At 47.7% G+C, this 22,683-nt stretch overlaps 1 protein-coding gene across 1 annotated transcript in view; it reads right to left on the reverse strand.

The window, feature by feature from the left end:
• The window catches only part of Abhd2 (abhydrolase domain containing 2, acylglycerol lipase), an 84,796-nt gene extending 63,830 nt beyond the window's left edge, over positions 1 to 20,966 (reverse strand). Inside the window, exon 1 of the mRNA XM_057756107.1 lies at positions 20,851 to 20,966. The gene's annotated coding sequence lies outside the window, so the exon portion shown is untranslated. The remainder of the gene's footprint in view (positions 1 to 20,850) is intronic.
• Between the last annotated feature and the right edge of the window lie 1,717 nt (positions 20,967 to 22,683).

Raw genomic sequence — 22,683 nt, forward strand, 5'->3', positions numbered from 1 at the left:
CGGTGAGTGTCTCACTCTATAGCTCAAGCTGGTCTTGAACTCTTGGCAGTCCTCCTGCTTCAACCTTTTATGTACTGGGATTATAGATGTGAGTCACCATGCCTGGCTTTGCCCGGCATTTTAGAGAAAAAAATTGTTTATTAATTATCAAACATCAAATTGCAAACAAAAATCTATACTTGTTTTTTCTAAACAACAACAACAACAAAAATTAAACAAAAAAATCAAACCAGAAGATTTGGTAAAACATGGCAAAAGTGAATGAGGCAGAAGAGCAGCTGTCCCTCCAGACAAGGCGTTCTGTGACATGTCTGGGAAGCCTTTGATGCCAACCCCATCACCCTGGCCCGATTTAATCACTTCTGATACTTGAATCATCCCTATAATTATCTTCCAGAACATGTAATCCTTGGGGGAAAAAACTATCTAAAGTCTCTTATAGCCTTGGGTAGGTCTGAACTGACGGAATATTTAAAAATATCAAGTGTATGCACAAATGATAAAATAATAGCAAATTTTCGAAAAGTAAACAAAGTCAAAGCTTATAGGATGTGTTTGGTTTACTTTACCATTCATCAATTAAAGCCTAAGTATGCCTAAACTTCCCATAAACACTTGAGGTAACTCTGACAAAGCCCTTTTACCTGGGATTGTGTCTTGTTGAGTAAACTGACATGCTCCCGGCTCCCTTGCAGCTAGGTGAGTCCAACTGACTAAATCCTGGCCAATTTTAAATGGTCTGGTGGTAAGAAAACTCCATAAAAGGCAATCAGCCCTTTGCCCCCTTCCCTTCCTGCCTCCCTGAAATGTAGACAATATGGCTGCAATTCCAACAGGCATCTTGGGCCATGAAATAACCTTGGAGTAACTCTATAAGCCTACTAAAACCAGTAGCCTAGAAGGTGATTTAGGGGAGCCACCGTATCAGACCTCGGTCATCTGACTCAGGATTTCTTCCATGTGAAAGAATAGTTTACACCACTGTTATTTCTAGATGCTTTCACTATACAATTTCCAATGACACATAAGGAAATAGTATAAACCCACATCTCTGGGATGCTAGAAGCATCAATTGCCAGGTGTAAGATGCTGCTACTTATAAGAGTGTTTTCATTTATTTTCAAAATTCACAATGACTTTATTTTATTACTAGAGAGAAAGCTTGAGGGCTAGGGATGAAACTCAGTGGCATAACACTTCTAGAAAGTGCAAGGCATTGGGTTCATCGCTCAGTGCTTCAGAGAAGAAAGGAATTCACGAATGCATTCATGCTAGCTGGCTTCAGGACAGCAACTAACAAATGAAAAAAGCTAAAATCCTGTACAGGGAAAATAAATGCAGCGACAAACACAACGACTATGTACGTAAGTCCAGCTAGATCAACTCTGGGTTTTCTGCCCACCAGAGGAGAAAAAGAAACCCAGCCAGATCAGTGGGTCGCGAAGTGGAAAGAGCTAGCAGAGCGTTCTGACCCCGCAGGTGCACGGCATGCGTGCAATGGAAGGAGGGCCTTTCTGGCACAGAACTGCTTTACAGATGTGCAGGACTCTACAGAGGGGACCTTCATCAACAGAGAGTACCTTCCTACAGCTATTTTTAAAGAGCAAATGCAGCAAAGAATTAATTTCCTCAACCCTTGAAAAATGAAAAGGTTTTAAAATTCAATTCTGGGAAGACAATTCCATGGATGGTTTACGATTACGAAGATCCGAATTCACAGCCTTGGCCTATGGCTTGAATCTGAGGGTTCTTGGCAGCAAGCCAGTTCTGTGTGCCTCTAGGGAGTGCACCCTTAAATCCTACCAGGCTTAAGTAGACGATTACTGGCTGGGTGCTCAGCATGGCATAGAACCACAATTAAGTACCACCTGCATACAACCGGGGGGGGGGGGGGGGGACAAGCCAGGATTCTATGCACTTTAGGAAGTTGGAGATGAGAATACTTGAGCAAGGAAAGGCCAGAACTGGACCTCAGTGTATCAAGTCTAGGACTTTAAAAGTGGGTGTGTGTGTACAGTAAATACCTACCTACTTATCAGTCTATGTAGGTATTAAACTAGGAATCATCGGGCAATTCCAAAACAAAGCTCTTCGCATGCATTTTGTCTCACCTGTTTTATTTTATGGTGGTAACTCTTTCCGTTTTTCTTTTTTACAAATCTGACCTGGCACTTAACAGTAAACATTCTGAATGTGCCAAATTTCATGATCGTGGCAGCCAAGTAAGGTCAGGCCTGGTCATTACTCAGACGGAAGACATACCAAACTCAACGCCTTGAGCTATTTTGAGTGCTCCCCCTTCTCCATTTTCTAGGCTGATGAAATCCAGTGGAAACGGGTCCTAAGCAGTCTTAGATGAGGAAAACAAGTCACAGGAGGGCTGGGGAAGCTGGGTGTCTGCAGGAAGGGAGCCAGCCTTTCCCCGCCTGTCTCCATCACGTTGGGCTTCACATGTGCCTGTAGCGATCTTTTCTCCGGGTTACCCTACATGCCAGTCCGGCTACTTTATGAATAAACATTGGTGCTGTGGCTGATAGTTAGCCTTCTATTGCTCATTCACAGAGCATCCAAAAGACAATGTAGGTGCTGCCAAATGTCCAGCATCGGGTCATTAGAGGTGCTCTCGGCGCTACTGCGGGGCTCTAAGACGGGCTTGGCTGGTATTTCCACCTATGCTGCTGCAGGCCTAGGCGGTGCCTCCCACGCTTCCATTGCTCTCCCACGGCCAAGGGTATCACTTAGGACAGAGGCCCCTGCATGAGACCTGGAACCTGGAACCTGGAACTTGTTCGGCCTGGTCACCTTGAAAGAGGTACTTCGCTTTTCAGGCCCTAAGGATCTCAGCTGTAAAATGAGAGGCTCGGATTGGAGTAGAAAACTCTTTCAGTTTGAAACGTCTGAGATTCTGGGGATACAACCACAGTCGCTGGCTAAAAGGCGGAGGGGGGGATGGAGGGGGGATGACGACCACTCTCTCTGTGCTTTGTGACAGAATGCAGCCCCTACCTTCCTGCCTCAGACCACCGCACAATAAGATCCAAAGACCTCAAGGCCTTTGTTCTTTCTTCAAATAAATTAAAGTTCTATATTTTCCGCTGTGTAATTCATACCAATAATTCCATTATATTACTGCAGTAAGTGTCTCAAAATATCGACTATTATCATCATCACTACTAAATTTTCTTTCCTTTTTACCTCAGCACGCTTATTAATCTGACACCCAGGAATCACACAAAAGCCACCTGGCTAATGAACACAGGAGCCTCGTCAAGCAATGAAACGGCTGGCAGAAGAGCTGCTGGGACTGCCTCCAACAAGATGAAAATGGATCCCAGGACACTCTCTCCCAGAGTTCTCTACAGAGGAACCCTACTAGAGTTAACACACCACTGGATTAATGGATGGTGATCTTCAAGTTCCCCCAAAGGGCTCCGAGAAGCTGGGCATGGTGGTACCCACGGGGGGTACCAGGACTCAGTGGGATGGAGGCAGGAGAAATGTGGGCAAGCTCCTGCCCCTTATATTTACCTCCCCTTGCCAGGAAGTCCACGCTTCTCCCCACCCTGACTCACAACTCTAGGCCAGTACACCAAAGGCCTCTGGCAACTGAAGGTATTAAGGGGTCAAGGAACAACACTCTGCCACAAAAATATGGCCTATGTTCACTCCATGTCATCCTGATGTGGCAAAAAAGAAGAAAAAAAGCAGTCAATCCTAGAGTGGGCAGCATAAGACCTTTGAAGAGAATGAAAAAGAGCCAGTTCCTGCCACTTCACTGAGAAGTCAGAGCTGCCATATGCCACAGGAGCTAAGTGATAAGCCCAGGAGAGGATGACAGGAGAAAGTTCAATGTCCACTCAAGATGTGTCTTGGCACCTTGGAGTTATTTACCACCAGTATAAGTTACTTATCCATTGCTGTGCCAATACCATGACCAAGGTGTTTGGGCTCACTGTTCCAGAAAGCTAGAGTTGATGGGGGTGGGCAAAAGTGGCGGCAGGAGGCTAAGGGCCACATCTTGAACATCAAGCAGGAAGCAGACATAGAACAGGATTGGCTCCAGGTTTTCACACCTCAGAGCCCATCCCTAGTGACACACTTCATCCAGCAAGGCCCCACCTCCTAAACCTCCCTAAATAGTCATTAACTGGACCAAGTATTCAAACACCTGAGCCTATAGGGGGCATTTCTGTTCAAACCATCACACTCCCATAGATGAGAGACTTTCGGAGGAACTTCCGAGAGGTTTTGAGACTCAGCCTCATCTACTGAGAACTGGGCAATACCTGAAAACCCGGGTCCCACTCTGGGGCTAATCCTCCTGATTGTTGAACATCTGAGCCAGCAGCTCACAGAACACATCCACATGATCCAGATCTTTCTCCCTCAAGAGTCTGGGGAAGATGCAGGGTTCTACTCATGTGCTATGGGCTTTGAAAGACCCTCCTTCTGGACCACGGCTACTTCAGACTCCCAAGTGATGAGATAGCCCGGCAACCGCACCAATTCCCATTTCAAAAGATGCCAAGAGGCATTTATTTTTTTCAGCATCATCATTGAGGAACTAGCTCTTTTCCAACTAGCTCTTTCCCTTGGCCAACTGCTGCCGCTGACTCTTGGGGCCACCCAGGGAGATCAGAGCCGGTTTCTCATGCTGAAGTTGCTGGAGCTACAGCTCAGAAGACTCCTCAGGAGTCAGCCACAGAGACACACGTGCAACTCCCGAGCTCTGAAAGCAGCAGGATCTTACTGCAAGTAAGCCAGCCAGAGCTATAGAGTAAGATGTCTCAAAACCTAAATCAGACCCAAACAAAAACCCAATAAAGACCCACGCGCGGGCGGGCGCGCGCGCGTACACACACACACACACACACACACACACACACACACACACACCCTTACTGACTTAGAGTGACATCTCTTATAAATTAGATCCTGCGAGATGAAAGGCTGTACAAACAAGGTCACACATAATTTGATTAAGTAGAAGACATGGTAGATAATTAAATATATTTATGTTAATGTTGCCTTCAATTTCATTAAAAATTTAGACCTTGAAATTCTCTTTTTTTTTTGTGCCAACTCATTCAGGTGATAGTAGTTTTATTTAACTGAATTCTTTTACCAAGTCATAAGTTTCCAGAGATTGCTTCTGAGTTCCCAGTCAAAAACAAGACCTGGGGCTGCAGAGATACCCAGCAGTGAAGGTCATTTGTTCAGTTCAGGACCCGGGTTCAGTTCCCAGCACTCACACGGAGGCTCACAAGCATCCACAACTCCAGTACCAGGGTATCGATGCCTTTTCTGACTTCTGTGGGTACCAGGCATGCACGGAGTACAAATACATACATGTGGGCAAAACACTCGTACAAAGAAAAGAAAAGAAACTTCAAAAGGAATTCCTTTAAGAAAAGCAAGAACCTGAAGACTTCACACCGCAATGTCAGGGATGGCTACTGACCCACCAGCTTTCACCAAAGCAGCTCACTAAAGTAAAAATAACTGAAGGCTGAGTCACCAGTTAAACATGAACATTTAATTGGGCACTTTGCATTTACAGAAATGCTAAAGAGAAGCTGGTCTCTCCCGCTTGCAAAGAAGGCAAAGCAGCTGGGGAGTAGGGGGGATTATGCTGTGCCCTAGAGAAGGATGGAGAAACGTCTAGAATCTGCCCCTCCCCGACTCAGAAATGTTCTCTACCATAAAGAAACCAACCCATGCTGAACAGGAACAAACAAACAAAACAAAAGCCAGCTGTTCCCTCTAGAGATTCCAGAATCTTCAAAGAGGACATTTCTAAGAAAATATTTTAATAGGAGATTCCAAGGCTTCAAATACTGTTTTTAAAAACCTATACTAAAATTAAACTCTAATATCAAAGCAAATTCCTTGTTTATCAGAACCTGACAAACTCCACTGCCTCATCTGCTGCAAGGACAGACCTACACCTACCACCCCCCTCTCATCTTCTTCTTTTTGGGCACAGGGGGTGGGGTAGAGTGATGGTTTCCAGACAGGGTTTCTCTGTGTAACAGTCCTGGCTGTCCTGGAATTTCCTTTGTAGACCAGGCTGGCCTCGAACTCACAGAGATTCTCTTGCCTCTGCCTTCCGAGTGCTGGGATTAAAAGCATGAGTCACCACTGCCCTCCCTTTTGTTTCTCCTTTCTTTCTGGACAGTGTCTCATGCATTCTAGACTGACCCAGAACTCACAAAGCAGCCAAGCATAACTCGAATTCCTGATCGTATGTTTTACATGGTAGGGATCAAACCCCAGGGCTTCATGCACGCGAGGCGAGCATTCCACCAACTGAGTTTCATCCCCAGGCCCATCTGCCAGATTTTTTCAGAGAAGAGTACAAGTGAAGAGAACAGCTCCAGATCTACAGCACAAAGAAACTCGGGGCATGTCCCAGGAGCCACATAGACCTGCCACTCTACAGACAAGCTCCTAGAAAGGAGGGATGGAGGATGCAGGTGGGAGCCAGTGGGAGCATGGCTATCAAGCTGCCAATCTTGCATCTCATCACGATAAGCATCAAACGGTAGATCCACATGGGGATCTGACCCACGTGCCAAACCCTATACCTCCCCACAGGGAAAACTGACTCATCCCATCTCCCGACCTACTGGAGATGAGCTCACGCATCCGCCTGCCCCTCTCAGCTCTGTGGCTCTTATGATGAATTCTATCAGCCGTCAGAGCAATGGCTCTCCTCAGCGCCGTACCACTGGGCCCTTAATACAAGGCTAGTAAGTGATGACAGCCCCAGCATCTTCATCCTGCTGAGACCGACAGAAGGCTCTGAGAGCAAGAGAACGCAGCGTGCGCAGCATTGGAAGGCACGCTTTCCTTCTTCAAGTTGTTGGAAGCTATGAGCAGGAACGAGAGCCTTTGCCAGCCCACGGCAGCAGGCTTGGAGGTCACATGGGCTCCACCGAGACCCAGTCTCAGATAACAGGCGTGAGCAGCCAACACAGATAAGTACCCACCACTGATTGACGTTGAGGCCCTGGGCTAAAAATGAAGGAAGGGGGAGTGTGGGAGAGACACTCAGCCTCCACTCTCAGTACTGCGGATTCTGACAACTGAACCATCCAGGGCACAACCCAAGTGGTAAGACCCAGAAGGGCTAGACTGGTGTCTGGGGCCGGAGGTGGGGGTGAGGAGTGGGGTTGGGGAGAAGGTATCATGCATACCCTCTATATTTCTACTAAAGACATCTGGAGTGGCTCTCCCCCCCCCCCAGCATTGCTGTATGTACCAGGCAGCTTTGGGTGGGTCTCTCTTACTCTCTGCATATTTTGAGACAGCTCAAGAGCCCACACGATCTATCCGAACAACACAGGTTTTTAGAATCAGAGGCCTTGGGGTCTGAATCCTGATTCTGCCAAGGAATCGTATGGGAAATCATATAAACCTCATGTTAATTTCGTCTAAAAATGAGGGAAGGAGCATAGGTTCCTTCACAGGCTAAAGAGGGAAAGAAGCTGAGCTACGGAACTCAAGGAACTCTGTGGGTTAAGGGGGCTTTAAAATTATAAAACATCTACAGACATACAAAAGGCTCACAAAACATTTTAAGCTCCTTAAAAGAAAGCTGCTTCATAGTCCAGGTTTAGGGAAAGAGGCATCTGAAAGCAACTCTAAGGGGCTTTTAGCACATGTGGCCAGGCCTCTGCCGCCAGGCAGCCCTGAGCTTGGCTTTATCAGATCTTTGCATGGAGGATACTGAACAATCTAGAAAAATAAAAATTCAAAAGGAAGCACACTGGGTTGGTATATTTTGGGGTTGGAGCTAAATGAACCGCTTTGCCAAGTAAAGAAATAGAAGTAAGTTCACACCCTCAAATGTTCCTGTCTCCCCATCCACCCAGTACAAACACCCTACTGTTGTTCTGGGCCTCGCTCTCTCATGCCTCCCATTCTAGAAGCAAAACTTCTCAGCCTTTTTGAAGCCTGAGGGCGAGTCCCAGCTGCCACCCTTGGTCTGCCAGCGGGCTTCTTCTTTTGACTTTTGTCCAAATTCCCTTTTGCCTATAACGAACAGGCGCTTGCTCTAAGTCCATTCCCGACCTTCCTCTGTGAAATCCACTGCAAGGAGCAGCGGACAGGCCCCTGCTGGAGTTCCTTCTCTGCTGGGCCTTCCCAACACATAAACGCCACTTCTTCAGTGTCCTGGGAGGCTAGAAGGCGGCCAGCGAGAGAGACGATTTCAACAGAAGTAGGGCAAATCCTTCCCCACAAGCGGGAAGAGAACATAAGCATTTCCCAAAAATTAATCCACCTGTTTTAAGTGGCCAAGGAAGAGTGTCCTTGGCAAATGAAAAGAACAGAGCCTCCTGGAGAGGTGTTCGTATCAACTGTGAGAAGTGTTCATGCCAGCTCCGGGAGGGAGCGCTTTATAAACGCCACCTTAATCCCGCTGTATCAAAGGCCTCAGCCTCAGTCTTCCCTCAGTGGCTATAACACATGAAGTATAATCCACAGATCTGTAGAGTGGTCAGCACTACCCATGGAAGAGTATACACTAAATCCTGAAGGTCAACAACAAACCCTGGAGGAAGCCAAAGAGGAAGCAGAGGGAGAGAAAGAGATGGCATCAGAGTCGGGGATCCTTGAGGAGAGACGGAACAGAAGGGAGCGAGAAGCGGAGTGTGTACGGACATCGGGGTCACAAGCTAAGCTGAGGCTCAGAGTGTGAGGCCGACAGAACCAGAGGGACGGCTCTGGAGTAGGGACCATGAGTCACCGTGGAATGACGCTGTAGCACTCTATTTAAAAGGGGAATTCCAGGAGTCAGGCTGGAAGATGGTGCCACAGAAACGTTGTCATGGAAGTGGGTAACGAGCCGTGGATAGCCTACCGTTCATGTGAGGGACTGACGTAAGGCTGGAGGTGTGAAGAACATTTGCTTGGTTGCTGGAACCAGACTCTTAGCTCTGCTGGGACATGAGTTGTCACTCACCACCAGGGCCACGACGACAGTCCTCAGGGGCATACAACTCATTCTGTAGGAATTTCTGTATGGGGGCCTATCTCCTGTAGACTCTAAGACCACCACGGCCCACCTTCACGGGTAAATACCCACTCATGACCAGAGAATTTGCTGCTCTCATCTCTTCATAAGAATGATGAGTTATTGCATTAATCTCCATGCTGGGGACACCAGCCAATGTCTTATAACGAGATCTTCCTATTGACATTCTACACAGATGGACACTCGGGTGTTGAGCACATAGCAGACATCTTGTAAACAGATCGAGCTGGCAGGAAAGACTCCATTAGCCTGAAGTACCTCCACTGTGATCCCGTAAGCAGAATTGCCTTGCCAGTGTGCTCCATTAGGTTGAGAGGTGGGCAGCTATCTGCCTTGCTGCCGTGCGCTGAGAGAGAAAACTCACTGTGACCTGGACTGGCGGCAGCTTTTGGGTATTTTAAAGGCCACCTTGAGGAGCTGGCAAAGCATATCTCCATCCAAAATGGAGGTTTTAATTTTCTGTCATTCAGAGAAGCTACTGTCCAAGGCCGTATCTCTCCTACTCTCTTCCCTGTGTGACTGAAGAACATCTCAGTATGCCAAAAAGGAAGCAATCTACTTCAGACACGGCTGCCTCACAAACCAAGATAACTCACAGGGGAAACAAGCGGTTGTAGGCAGAAGGAAGGAGACAGAGCTGGGAACCTCTCCATGGACCGGAAGAAGCTGACACCCACTGCAGACCTCTAGAAGGCAAGCCTTCCGCAGCTCTGGTGACACAGCAGAGGCCACAGCAGTCTCTAGTGTCTTCTAGGGGACATAAACTCATTTGAATAGCACTAGTCCTAGGTTAATCTAGACCAAGAAACCAGTTGGATTTTAAACTTTAGAACAACTGGGTTCCGCAAAGACTTCCGCCATCTGAGAGATTTCCTCTGATTAGTAGTGCTGGCAAGGGAGGAGCTACTCCTGGGCTCTCAGGAAAGACGGATTTTGCCGGAAGTGCAGCTGTATTACACACTACTTGCATGATCTTGGACCTCTTGGCAGCCCATTAAATGGATCTAATAGGACCTTCCTTGAAGAGTCATTGAGAGGCTTAAATGAGGTGGGCAGGGTCGAGCACCCTATGCCAGAGTATCCTGCAGCATATCCTGAGTTTAAATATACAAACACTATGCAAACTTGGCAAAGCTGTGCTCCCCAGAGAAGGCAAAGAAGGGGCTTCCGGTACCCAAGACCAGAGGACCTCCTTCCAGAACCAAACAACAGCTCTTTCAGCTTGGCTAGTGGGCTGTCTGATCTGCCTGTGAGCCATCACCACCCTCCCACCCCTAACATTACCAGGTACCGAGGCAATGATTGGATCGCTTGTATGTATGACTATGCCCCTCGTGCATGCGCACATGCACACACATACATATACATACCACCCCCCGACTCTTCCCATACATACCACATACACATACCATACACACATACATACTACCACACACACACACATTTGAGTGCACAGCCCGTCCATTATTGCAGACCATTATTACTCCATCACCCACCCAGGCTTGTGCTGGGATCCAACATCACATCTGACTCTGACATCATTATCTTTAACACACTAGACCTTAAACGAGGAACAGAACTGGACAGCGGGAAATGTTCTACTTGGGTAGCTTCATGGTTTATCAAATGTTGGTGATGCTAACACATGACCTCAATCACTCCTCAAACAAGGCGCAAAATGCATGTGGGTTGACAGCAGAGGCCAACGTCATAATTTATCACTTACAAAGTGTACGCTCAGACGTTACCTCATTTGGTACTTGCAGCAGCTTTGAGTATTATGAACGTAGCAAGGAAACTGAGGCCCAAGGACCTCTCCCTGTGCTAGGCTCTTGGAACATGGTGCGGGGGTGGCAGTTCCCATGTTAGAGCTGAACGGAGCCCACCATTTCAGCCCCCTTGACAGGAGTTCTTTCCCATTCAAAGACAGACATGAAGACATCTGCATTCCTCGTACGAGCTCTACGGCGACAATGTCAGTGCCACACCCACCTTCCTGTGATGGATGACATTAATGACACACCAAAGGAAGGGGCTATTTCCCAGTCTGGGAAAAATATCCTTGGCCATCTCTTCTCCTTGGCATTTTCCATTGTCTCACTAATCAGAAGGACACATTTTTTTCCCAGTGGCATTGACAAGAACAAGTGGGCACTTTATGTACATTTCAGGCCTGAAGAGGGAATTGCAGCCAGGGTATTTGGAAGCTGAAGTTTACAGTATGAATACAGTTCAGGCCTCCTCTTCCCCCAGGGAGTGTGGAGCCAGGAACACAGTGAGCCTCCCTTAGCCTAAACACAGCCAATGGAAAGGCACACACATAGTCAATGGTGCCCACGTGCCCTGGAAAGGTGCTGAGAGCAGAATCCCAGAGCCGTCTCCAGCACAGAAAGAGTCCCATAAGCATTTGCTGGACGCATGAAATCGGTGCGCCTTTCCCTGCCTCGCAGGTCCCAGTGCAACCACAAAATCCTAGGAAGGTCGATTTGCCCTCCACTTCCAGGAATAAACAATTTCATAAATGGCTACATGAGAAAAACGAAAGGCTCCCAAATGACACATGTGGCGACGCCCTAGAATATATCATTCCGTGTTACCTAAACATAAGCAAGGAAGAGGAAAACATGGGCAATATGCTAGCACCTATATAAAACAGGAAGAAAGGGATGTTAATGCGACACATGTCCGCTGCACTTCACATAAAATGCATCTAAAGAACAGACGAGGCACTAGTAAGGGTCATTACTTCCGGGAACACTCTTCAGCCTACTGTGACGAACCTGCCCAGGTCGCGCTGCGTCAATGCACTGGCTGCTCAAAAGCAGATAAAACTCTCTACAGTACCAAGTACCTAGTTTCTTTAATAAACCACAGGGGTGGGGGGGAGGAAAGGGGGACCTCTTAGGAGGAGAGGGCTTGCCTAGTATGTGCAATAAGCCAGGCATGGTGGTGCACACCTGTAATCCCAGCACTCAGGCGGTTAAAAAAGAAGAACTATGTGCACTTCAGGCTAACCTGAGCTACACAGTAAACCCTGTCCCAAATAACAACAACCTCATCAAGAGACAAAAATACAAAGAGACATTGTCATAAATGTCAGAACAATGAACTAGAACGATTACAGTCAAGAGATCAGTCCATGTTCAGGGTGGTATGGCTGGAGAACGGTGACATTCAATGAGTGAGCGCATACTGGCTGCTTAAAGGATTAGGGTTAATTTTTTTAACTGTTAGATGTGTAATAAAAAAGGGCATTTGGAAGAGATATGATGGAAACATTTAGATGCAACAAAATGTTTGGGGTTGACTTTAAGATAAATAAATGTGAGTTGGGCAAGTTGCCAAAAGAGTATAGGAAACTCTATTACTCATAAGGTGGAGATGGGCCCTGGGGTCATGGGGCTCACTACGTGATTCTGTCTACTGTGTACCTTTAAAATTTCCACACTAGAAAGCTACCAAGTGAGTGAGTCGTAAATTAGTAACAGAACAAGAGCCTTGGTAGCCAAGGAGATCCAAATTCGCCCCCAGCTTCCAGCTCTAGCCAAGCTCAGGGTGGTGGCCCCTGGGCTCAAGTGTCACCATGACAAGTTTTGGCTGCCAGCTGCCGCCATTGTGACATTTGTTTAGGTTATACAAATGATTTATTTTTTATTTATTATTTATCATACTATTCTTCATTTGAAAAATTCCTGCCTCTTCTCTGTGCTAAGCCCATCTTTGTATTTTTCTTTATACTGGGGTTTCCTGGCTCCATCTCATCAGGATTTCCCACTCATAAACGAGGGGTAGCAAGGCTGTATGTGTGGACCCTGATATCATTAGTACTCCTAACAGTCCCGGATGGGCCTCTCAGTTGTCATTCACATAAAATAAAGAAGACTGAGTGCTGAGCGTTCACCTCATGAGACCTCAGGAAACCTCACAAATAGACCCTGGGCCCTGGATTGGGAAATTTCAGCCCAAGGTCAGAGTCCTGGTGCTACGGAGGCAAGCAAACAGGACCTGGGTCCTGATGAGAAGTCACCCCCTGACATGCTACAGCATGGGCTTCACAGGCTTGCACACGCGCTTCTGAAAAATGCACGTGTCAACACTGCCAAGTGCCTTCCCTAATCCTAATCCTTCCCTAGTGTTGCTGAGCTCACGCCTCAGCCTCCTCCCCACCTTTCATTCCTTAAGAAATCCAACACGGCACTTCACATACGAAAGAATCCAGACTCCGAGGAGGTAAAGAACAATCCCCCCTATCAGTTTTCTATCCTTCTAACATGCTAGACACTCATGGCCTGTACCACCAAAGATGCTGGACCTATAAGCCCACAAAAAGGTACCACTTCCAGAGCAAGCTGGACCGAATGGATGCCCTGGTTTCCCAGACTGCTGAAGGAGGCTGAAGTAGGTTAGGCTACTTCCTAAGTAGACTCTTTGGCAGGAAATAGAGGTCCTCCCAAGCGCCATGACTCAACAGCCATCAGGACGACTTTTTGGCCGGTGTAGAAGAGTCCCTGTATTCTAAGACGCCTGTCTTCCTCAGATGCTAACTGTCAACGAGTTTATTCATAAATAAAATGAAGGTGATAAGCAATGGTAGGCTTGCTTTCCTTATTTGGGAAGTTTGAATTTGGGTGAACTTGTGTTGGGACTTCCTGATTTTTCCCCCACTGGCCTCAGTGATATGACTAAGCAAACCGTTCACAAATAAACATGCAGAGTGATGGTACACAAACTGGGGGCATTTGGGAGCGTTTGTCTCTTTTATTGGAAAAAGGATGGAAAAGAAAAACTGATAGCAACACTCCCTGTCCTCGTGTGCACGAGAAGATATCTGTGGTACAAATGGAGGGACACTGTGGGTGCCCAGCAGTGAGCTAGGACCAGGAACTCGAGAGAGGCCTCACTGGCATCATCAACATTCAGTCATTTCCAAGGTGACTTTAGACCAGACTCAGAGGAAAATAAAAGCAAGATAGAGGCACAGGCACATTCAAAGAAAACCCAAAACCCACAAGCAAAATCTAGGAACCACAGAAAACCAAACGATCATGTTTAAATCCATGGTGTGGTTATTTAAAACACAAGTATAGCCACAGGAAACTCCACTGTGAAGAACCAGGAAAACCTCTCCTTAGACCCAAAGAAAGTTTTAGTTAGAAAAAAGCTGGCTTGGATCAGAACTTGGAAGTGGCAAAATGATTTGGAGAACCTGGGAAACACTTCCAATCAGATCAACGAAAGTCGTGTATAGATTTGGGGGCAATGGAAGTTGCCAGAGCTGGTTCTTCCTGAGGCAAGAGAAAAAAGGTGTGGCTCATATTAATGCTCCCCAAACAGGAAGTCCTGAAGGGAAGGGCAGGTTTCTCTCTGCTGTTCAAAGGTGAGAACACAGAGGGCCAGACAGCAGGAGCTGGAAGTGAAAATCTTTGGATGTCAGAGAACACAGCGAGTTGGCTCTGGCTTGGCCAGCATGTTCTGCCCAAAGGACACGGTTGGTTGGGGCCCAAGGATCTATGTGTTCCCCATTCTCCACTGACCCAGTGTTCCCTCACAGGCTAACTTCTGCCTCTCCAAGCATTTTCTCAGGGTCAGAATTCTAGTGAGGGGCCAGAAGCCAGACAGATCCCTGACAGGTAGACAGATAGGGAAAGGGGGTCACATATAAATAATAAAATGGCAAATTTCCAGCTTCTTCCTTGCCCTCCTAACCCTAGACAAAGGCCTGGTAGGTTTTCTCTCCCACCACCAGACACCCCTCTTCTGGCTGACCTACCTGTCCAGACTGTCAGGTATTCAAGGCTGGTCCCAAACATGTTTATTTGAAGCTGTGAGCCTATCAGCTTCCTTTTCTTTAAGTTGACCAACCCAAAAGAAGAGGAAAGGGACCCATCCCAGGCCCTGAAACACAATTCCCTGCCCTGGTGGGGGGTGTGGGGGGGTGGTTGGTGATCTTGGTTTCTGAATGCCCTCTCCACGTTGTGGGCAGTCTTTCTCTCTGTATGCTTTGCTATGTGTGTATGCTAATTCACTTTTAACACAATGTGTTGCCTGTTGCTGCCTGCTGTGTCTACAGAGATTTTTTGCCCCTGTCTTTTAATTCTTTAATTGGTGGAGAAAATGAACCAGATCAAGACCCTCAGACAGCAGAGTAGGGCAAAGAGAAGAAAAACATCTGTCTCCGAACTCCCACAGAGTGCTGCTTTAAGATGCCCATGCAAAGCTGCCTAACACGAGGGCTTCCCAGCATCCTCTAGAGCAGAAAGATCTAAAATAGACAGCCTTCGTGAAGGGTGACGTGGAAGCTCGTTTCATCTTGCCAAGAAAAATTTAAGCAAAAAATGTAAGGTTTCAAATAGCTTGCGTGGTGGGGGCTACCATTGTGTGAAAAGGGTGGGGCACATGGGTGCACAGCAGACCACAGGCAGGGATTGGGACAGGGATGGGGCAGAGATGCATTCACTTCCTCATCTTTGCACTTCTCAAATATTCTCTCATCATATAAACGTGTAGCCATTCTCCCCCCAGGGACAGACTCCCACACTGTAAACCAGGCGGACCCGGAACTTATGTAGCCCAAGTGGATGTTGGATTCACGGCAATCCTCCTGCCCCAACACCCCGAAATAACTGATGTAAGCTACCACACCTGGCTTTGTAGTACCCACTTAAAAAAAAAAAACTAGCCAGAACTGCATTTTCCAAGCGTGACATTTCTATATAGATTGAATATTTTGTTTATTGATTTATTGTGTATACAGAGTTCTACTTGCATGTATGCCTGCAAGTCAGAAGAGGGAGATCTGCAAGTCATATCTCATTATCAATGGTTGTGAGCCACCATGTGGGTGCTGGGAATTGAACTCAAGACCTCTGGAAGAGCAGCCAGTACTCGTAACCTCTGAGTCATCTCTCCAGCCTGAATATGTTGTACTTTTCAATGTATATTTTCTTCAATTAAGTTTTAGTGTGGTCAGAAAAGTGGTTCAGCAGATAAAGGTGTCTGTTGCTGAACATGACAATCTGGGCTGGATCCTAGGAACCCACAGGATGGAAGGGGAGCACCAAACCTCCAAACTGTCAAATCACAGCATGCATACCATGGCATGTATACACCCACATACATAAATACAAACACAGTGAATAATAAGAGTAAAGCATTAAAAAGTTAAACTGAACAACAATAACAACAAAAATCAAGCTAGGTGTAGGGGCTCACACTTTTAATCACAACACTCAGGAGTCAGAAGCAGACAGATCTCTGTGCTCGAGGCCAGCCTGGTCTACCTATTAAGTTTTAGGCTAGCCACAGCAAAGAGAGACCTTTCTCAAAACAAACAACCACCAATATTTGAATTAAGAACATTACATTTTAAAATTTTAAATAGAGCCAATTTTAAAACAAAATAGCTTTGTGTGATAAAGCAGACTTTACCACTTGTTGGTCTGGTTATCAGTGTTCTCAACATACACCTGGCGAAGAATGTTGTGAGCTAACAAACCTCCGCTGACTGGGGATGTGGTTCAGTTGGCAGAACACTGGCTCTGAGTTCCGTCTCAGCACTATGTAAGAAACTGGCTTATTAACGCAATGGCCTAGGGGACCAGCCTCTCCAGACGCCCAAGCAGGGGATGAGGAGTCAAGATCATCCTTTCTCCCAGCCAGTTCCTGGCCAACCTGGGTTCCACTTAAAGACACAAGTCAGAAACTATGCAAACTGGTTCTACCAATGTCCGGAGTCTTTAATCAACTCGTTACCTGACTGTTGCCTAATGATTACAAAAGATCAGAGACTGGGTCCGTGTGTAACAAGTGCTTTGTCCAACTGGCCCAGAACACACACTTCAGGGTCATACTGGGGTTCTTCATCAGTCTACGGCAACCATTTTATAAGCTGAGAAGATTTAATTCCCATGTATGATTCCCTGGAACCAAGATAGACAAAAATAATCTGTAAATAGAAACCGTTCCTTAGGCTGGGCGGTGGTGGCGCATGCCTTTAATCCCAGCACTTGGGAGGCAGAGGCAGGCGGATCTCTGTGAGTTCGAGACCAGCCTGGTCGACAAGAGCTCGTTCCAGGACAGGCTCCAAAACCACAGAGAAACCCTGTCTCAAAAAAAAAAAAAAAAAAAAAAAAAGAAACCGTTCCTTAAAAGAAGATGGTGTAGCGGATGGTGACACCTGTGATCCCAGCACTTGGGAGGATCAAGAAATCAAGGTCACCCCTTGGGTGTACGGTGAGTTTGAGGCCAGCCTGGGCTACAAGAGGGCCTGGCCCAAAACAAAGCCAAAACCAGTTCTTATGGAAAATAAGTTCAGCACCCATATGTTATCAACGCTGAACAGAAGCACAGGGTTTAAAATGGCTATAAACACTGGGCATCAGGGCCACATGCTTGGAATCCCAGGACCCTGAAGGTTGAGGCAGGAGGACCATGAGAGGCCAAGCCTAGATTGGCTATGTAGATCTGTCCCAAAAAACACTACCAGAGACAGAGAGAGAGAGAGAAGACAGGGAGACAGAGAGAAGAATGAACACTGGGCCATGAAAGGCTGTTGTATAATCCTAATACTCGGCCACATCAAGAGGTTCCCCACCCTTCCAGTGTCTGTTCCCGGGACAGCCAAGATGAAATAGAAAGGCTCACAACACCTCACGCCCTGAGTCATCAACTCTTCAACTGGTCAACGAAGGTTCAAACCCCACTGTCAATAAAAATCCTAATACTGTAGATTATGGTCTTGGCAGAAATTCTGCGAGATGGGATTCCTTTACCCTGGAAATGTCCATCCACCAGGGGTTTTCACAGAACCAGATTTTAAGAGAAAAGAAAGGAAGGAAGGAAGGAAGGAAGGAAGGAAGGAAGGAAGGAAGGAAGGAAGGAAGGAAGGAAGGAAGGAAAAGAGTAACTTGCCATCTGCCACAGGGCCAGAGGCTGTGCTATGCTCTAGGGCAGGAGCCGTGCACTAAGCGGTGGAACCCTTGAACATGCTCTGTCAGAGGTGACTCTGGGAAGGAGGGCATGGCAGTGGCGAGGAAGTCGTCCTCCTGTTAGAATGTCAGGGAAAAAAGGGGGGATGAGCAGTGCGGCCAAGGAAGGAACCATTATTCTAAAACAGCCCAGTGGTGAAGAGCCAAGGCAGAAGGATCATAATCCTGGGTGCCCATCAATGATGAGTAATCAACTTTGGTGACACCTAGAGAAGGGGATGGTGTTTCTGCAAAAACAAGAACAAACAAACAAACAAACAACAATAATAAATGAAGAAACAAAAGTGACAGGCATCTTTCCATTTACAGGAAACTGGTCCCGGACACAGACGGCATTTTTCAACACAGGTGAATTCCCTTGGAATCTAATGGACTTCAAAAGGCATCGAAGAGGGGGTGTAAATGAAAGTGAGGTTAAAAAGGGATGAATGAGAAAACTTCTCCTGATAAAATGAGAGGAGAAAGACAACTCTATTGCATTGCCATCTGGTTTGCTTCAAGCTATGTTTAAAAAAAAAAAAAAAAGGCGGGGAGAGGGTGGAGCAGGGGAAATGCAGACAGAGGAAAGAACAAATAGATGGCCAGCAAGGGTCTGTCCTGCACTTGTGTCTCCGCCAGGCTTCTGCTGCCGCTCCCCCTACTCAAATGACGAGGGAACTTGCTTAAAGGCACTCGACACATGATCCCTGAACTTCCGAAAAGCACTTAATTCGGTGGCTCATGAAATCTTAATCTAAAAACGTTCATCCATTTATAATCAAGCTGAATCACACTGACAACTGGGGAGGAAGGCCGGGTGGAGAGAACGCGAGTCTGGAAGGACACTGTGCAGACCCGGATCCTGGGGACTTCTGTCTATCACTTTGAGAGATTCACTTTCACTCCCTTCAAAGATGACAGAAATACCAGTGTCCGGGAGGAGTGCTCACAGGGTGACAACTAACAGAGGAACTACATTGTCTGATTTAATGAGGAAAACGGGGGGGGGGGGTGATGCAACTAAGAAACTTGTGTTAGGATATAGACTACATTTCGGCGGGGCGGGGATATTGGGTGATGGATCTGAAGAAAAGCTAGAGAGAAAGGTAACAACACACTAGCTAACAAATCTGTTATGGTTACCATGAGCCAGGCACTGTTCTAATGTTCCCAACAGTGCCTATTTCTCCGTCTTTAACCAAGGTGCCAACACTGTCCTTTGCCTTACTGGTGAGGAAACAGGCACAGAGAGGTTGGATAACTGGTCCCAACTTGCACAGCTGAGAAGAAGCAGGACTAAGATTCAAACCCAGGCACTGAGACACTGAGGTCTATGCTTCTAACCTGTCTGGGCTCCTCTAGAACTTGAATAAAGAATGAGAACTAGGTTGCATGTAAAATTTAAGTCATGCCCAGGCTAGATCTAGGGTCAAAAGTTTAACTCTTAGTCATGACCCTGTGATGACCAGCCAGCCTTGTGACCATCTGGGGCCTTGAGTTTCTTCATCTGTACAATAAGGGGAATGGGTTGGATGAGCATTTTAGGTTGAAAAGATCCTAAGTTCATGTTGGCCATTAACAGCACGGACTGGCCTGCTTTCTGGCTCACCGAAATCTTCATTTATTCTTACATGGGCAAGGTGAGTTACAATTACTTCTGCTTCCTGACCTTCAGAAGATTATGTCCCTTCTATCCAGGCAAACAAGAGAAGGCAGTGAAGAGGGAAAATGCACTCTGCTTAATGTGGTTGTAACCCAATGGCCCTTGAAAAGCTCTGGGCACAGATCATGTTGACTCTGCCAAACCTGCAATCTCTCCCACGCCTGTTCTCTGAACCTGCCTGTGGGCCAGGTAAAACTGATAAGCTGGAGGTGGAGGCACTGAAATAGAGGAACCGGAAAGAGTAACCCTAACAGCACACTGAAATAATAAACTCGGTTAACTCATCTTTTGGTATAACCTATTCATCTGCATACAGGCATGCACACACGCACATGAGAGCAAACACATCAAAAATCATTATGGGTGAATTCAACACCACCTTGGAATCTAGTGGACTCTGGTAAGTATCCCCCTCAATCTAGTCATTGAATGTTGTCCAGCGTGCATTGGTGGATGGAGAAAGGCCTTACTGATGGATCACACAATCCTTCCCTTCCTAAGCATCCCAGACAGGTGGCTGTCATCTGGCCTCTGCCTAGGCACTTCCAAGGTCGATGTTCTGGCTGCCTAGCCTGGCAGGCAGCCCAGGGCGCTGCTGGACAGATCTTGCTGTGGGGGAAAGCCCACGAAACACCTAGAACAGTTGCCCCACAAGCTCAATAAAGTGCGCCTCCAAGTAGGTCAAAAATTGCTTCCCTAGAACTTGAACCCATCAGTCGTAGGGAGCACCGGGATCCTAAAACGCAAAGGCCCAGCGAATATCCCGGGCTTGTAGTCAGGCCCTTTCAGGTTTCCAGCATCCTGTAACCCTCTTCCCCGAGTTTGATCCGGTGGATACCTCCCCAGGCCCAAGAGTGAGCATCGATAGGGAACAGGGGATGGCAGCCAGGAGGCCTCTGTCGGCCTTGTCCCCAAGCTCGGTTCTTCGAGCAGGAGAGGACAAAGGACCTTCAGGAAGGCGTATCCCACCCGTGGTTTGGGCTGCCCCGCTTCTAGACAAGCTAGCCCTCCGGACCCCCGCAGTGCCAGGTGACAGTCCCCCAACAGTCCCCACGGATCAGGAGCACACAGGCTGCGGCGCGATGGGCCGAGCCACGGGGGGACCGGGGACTCGGGATTCTGGCCCGATGCCTCCAGAGAGCGATCGCGGCTTGGTGAAGCTCGCCCAACCGAGGTTTTACCTGCGCTCGTTGACTCCAGCGGTGCAGCTAGCCCGGAGTCCGATTCCCGCAGCTCCGCGGCTGCCGGCTGCGCTCACAGAAATACAGCCGGAACCCCTGGCCAGCGCAGCTCCCGCCGCTACCGGCCCCGCCCAGGCAACTGCAGCCACGCCCCTGACGACCGCCTCTGTCACGCCCCCAACCAAGAGTACCTCACTACTTATTGGATAGCGCAGCCGCCACTCTATTTGCTAGCGCGCTCATTGCGCCTGGTTGGCAGTCCATTGGTTGGTGTGGCTGTTGCTCAGGGTGGAGGCGGTGATTCTTAGCAGACAGTTCTTCTACAATTGGTTACTTTTGATGTCTTTGGTCAGTGGGCAAAGACGCTATTGGATAAGGGCCGCCCCAAGAGGCGGGATAAGGGGAGCCGGCTAGAAAGTGGGTTGTGTTTGATGGTTGATAGGGGTGAGGTGATGGGAGAAGTCCTATTGTGACTGCTAGCTGGGTTCTGGAGCTGGAAAGGTCTGGAATCCCATGGGCATGAATGCGGGGGATGGGGGGTGATAGTTCAGCTGTGGGGTTCTCAGCTCTGGTGTGTCCAGGAGGACGGACCTGTAGCTGAGGACACAGGTGACGAAATGAGGAGTCCTAACTTTGAAGAGCAGAGGTTGGTGAGTCACCAAGCCAGAAAGGGACAAAGGAGTGGAGGCTGCGACCTCTGATCTCTCTGAGCTTAGGGAAGTGGGCGGGGACATGCGGGCCTGTTATTGTCCCTCTCTGTTCTTTCAGCCTTTCAGCCACCATAGCAGGTTGGAAGTCTCTTGGAAGAAGGTAACCACTGAAGTCGTTAGAACGGAGGATGTGCTGGTAATGCGGCCTCGGCCGTGCGGTTCAGTGTTTTGGCGTGCCGCTGATTTCATTTGGTAAAGGCTGGTAGCTGATGAACAGATGACTGAGAATAGTGCCTGGCATTCCACGGGCCTTCCTCGAGACTCACGGCTCGCCACTCACTCTCTCCGACCATGCCACTAGGCTCGGTTCTAAAATTCCGGGAGCCTGAGGCAGCACATGCGATGGCACGTGCTTGACTAAGAGAACACTCCTGGCTTGAAAAGCCGCTCCAGTGGGGCAGCAAGGGACATACTGCCAAGGCTCAGAGGAGCTGCAAGCCCCTGAGGAGGTAGGAGAAATGCAAGAACCACATAGCCAAAGGAAGGAAGTTGTATTTGAAGCAATGCTAAATTTTCCCCAACACATTTTTAGGATTGTGACCAGGAAATTAGGAGCCACCTCAAGGAGTGGAACAAGCTGGGTATGGTGACTTGTGACTGTTATCCCAGCAGAAGACTGAGGCAGGAGGATTGCTTTAAGTCCAAAGCCAGGCTGAGCTACATAATGAGGCCTTATCACATACAATGTGAACAAATAGGTTCTTTTGAAGGCTGCTCAGTGCCAAACCAAAAAGTCACTCAGTAAAGCATCTCTCAGACTCTCCTGGAGCCCACTTCTCGTTCTGAAGACACAGGACACCCCAGAGTGTGGACAGATAGACTCTTGGAAGTGCACTAAACCTCAGACCTTTGAAAGCACCCATAGCCATGGGACAGCAGAGAGGAGGGGGAGAGAAGCCACTGCTCGTGTGGTTTTTACCCAGTTGTCACATTGCCTCAATAAAGTTTCATCTCAAGGCTTATCTATCCCTCCCTATTCTGTTCCATTTTGATGAAGAGAAGCCCAGGCTTTGATAGCAAAGGATTTTACTGAGCCACAGCCTCCCCCATGGTCCTGACTCTTGTGCTGAAATGGTTTGGACTTTGAGAGATGAGCCTTGAATCTGTCACCAGCTAGGGATGT

Source organism: Chionomys nivalis, chromosome 23, assembly GCF_950005125.1.
Source record: "Chionomys nivalis chromosome 23, mChiNiv1.1, whole genome shotgun sequence".
Taxonomy (NCBI): domain Eukaryota; kingdom Metazoa; phylum Chordata; class Mammalia; order Rodentia; family Cricetidae; genus Chionomys; species Chionomys nivalis.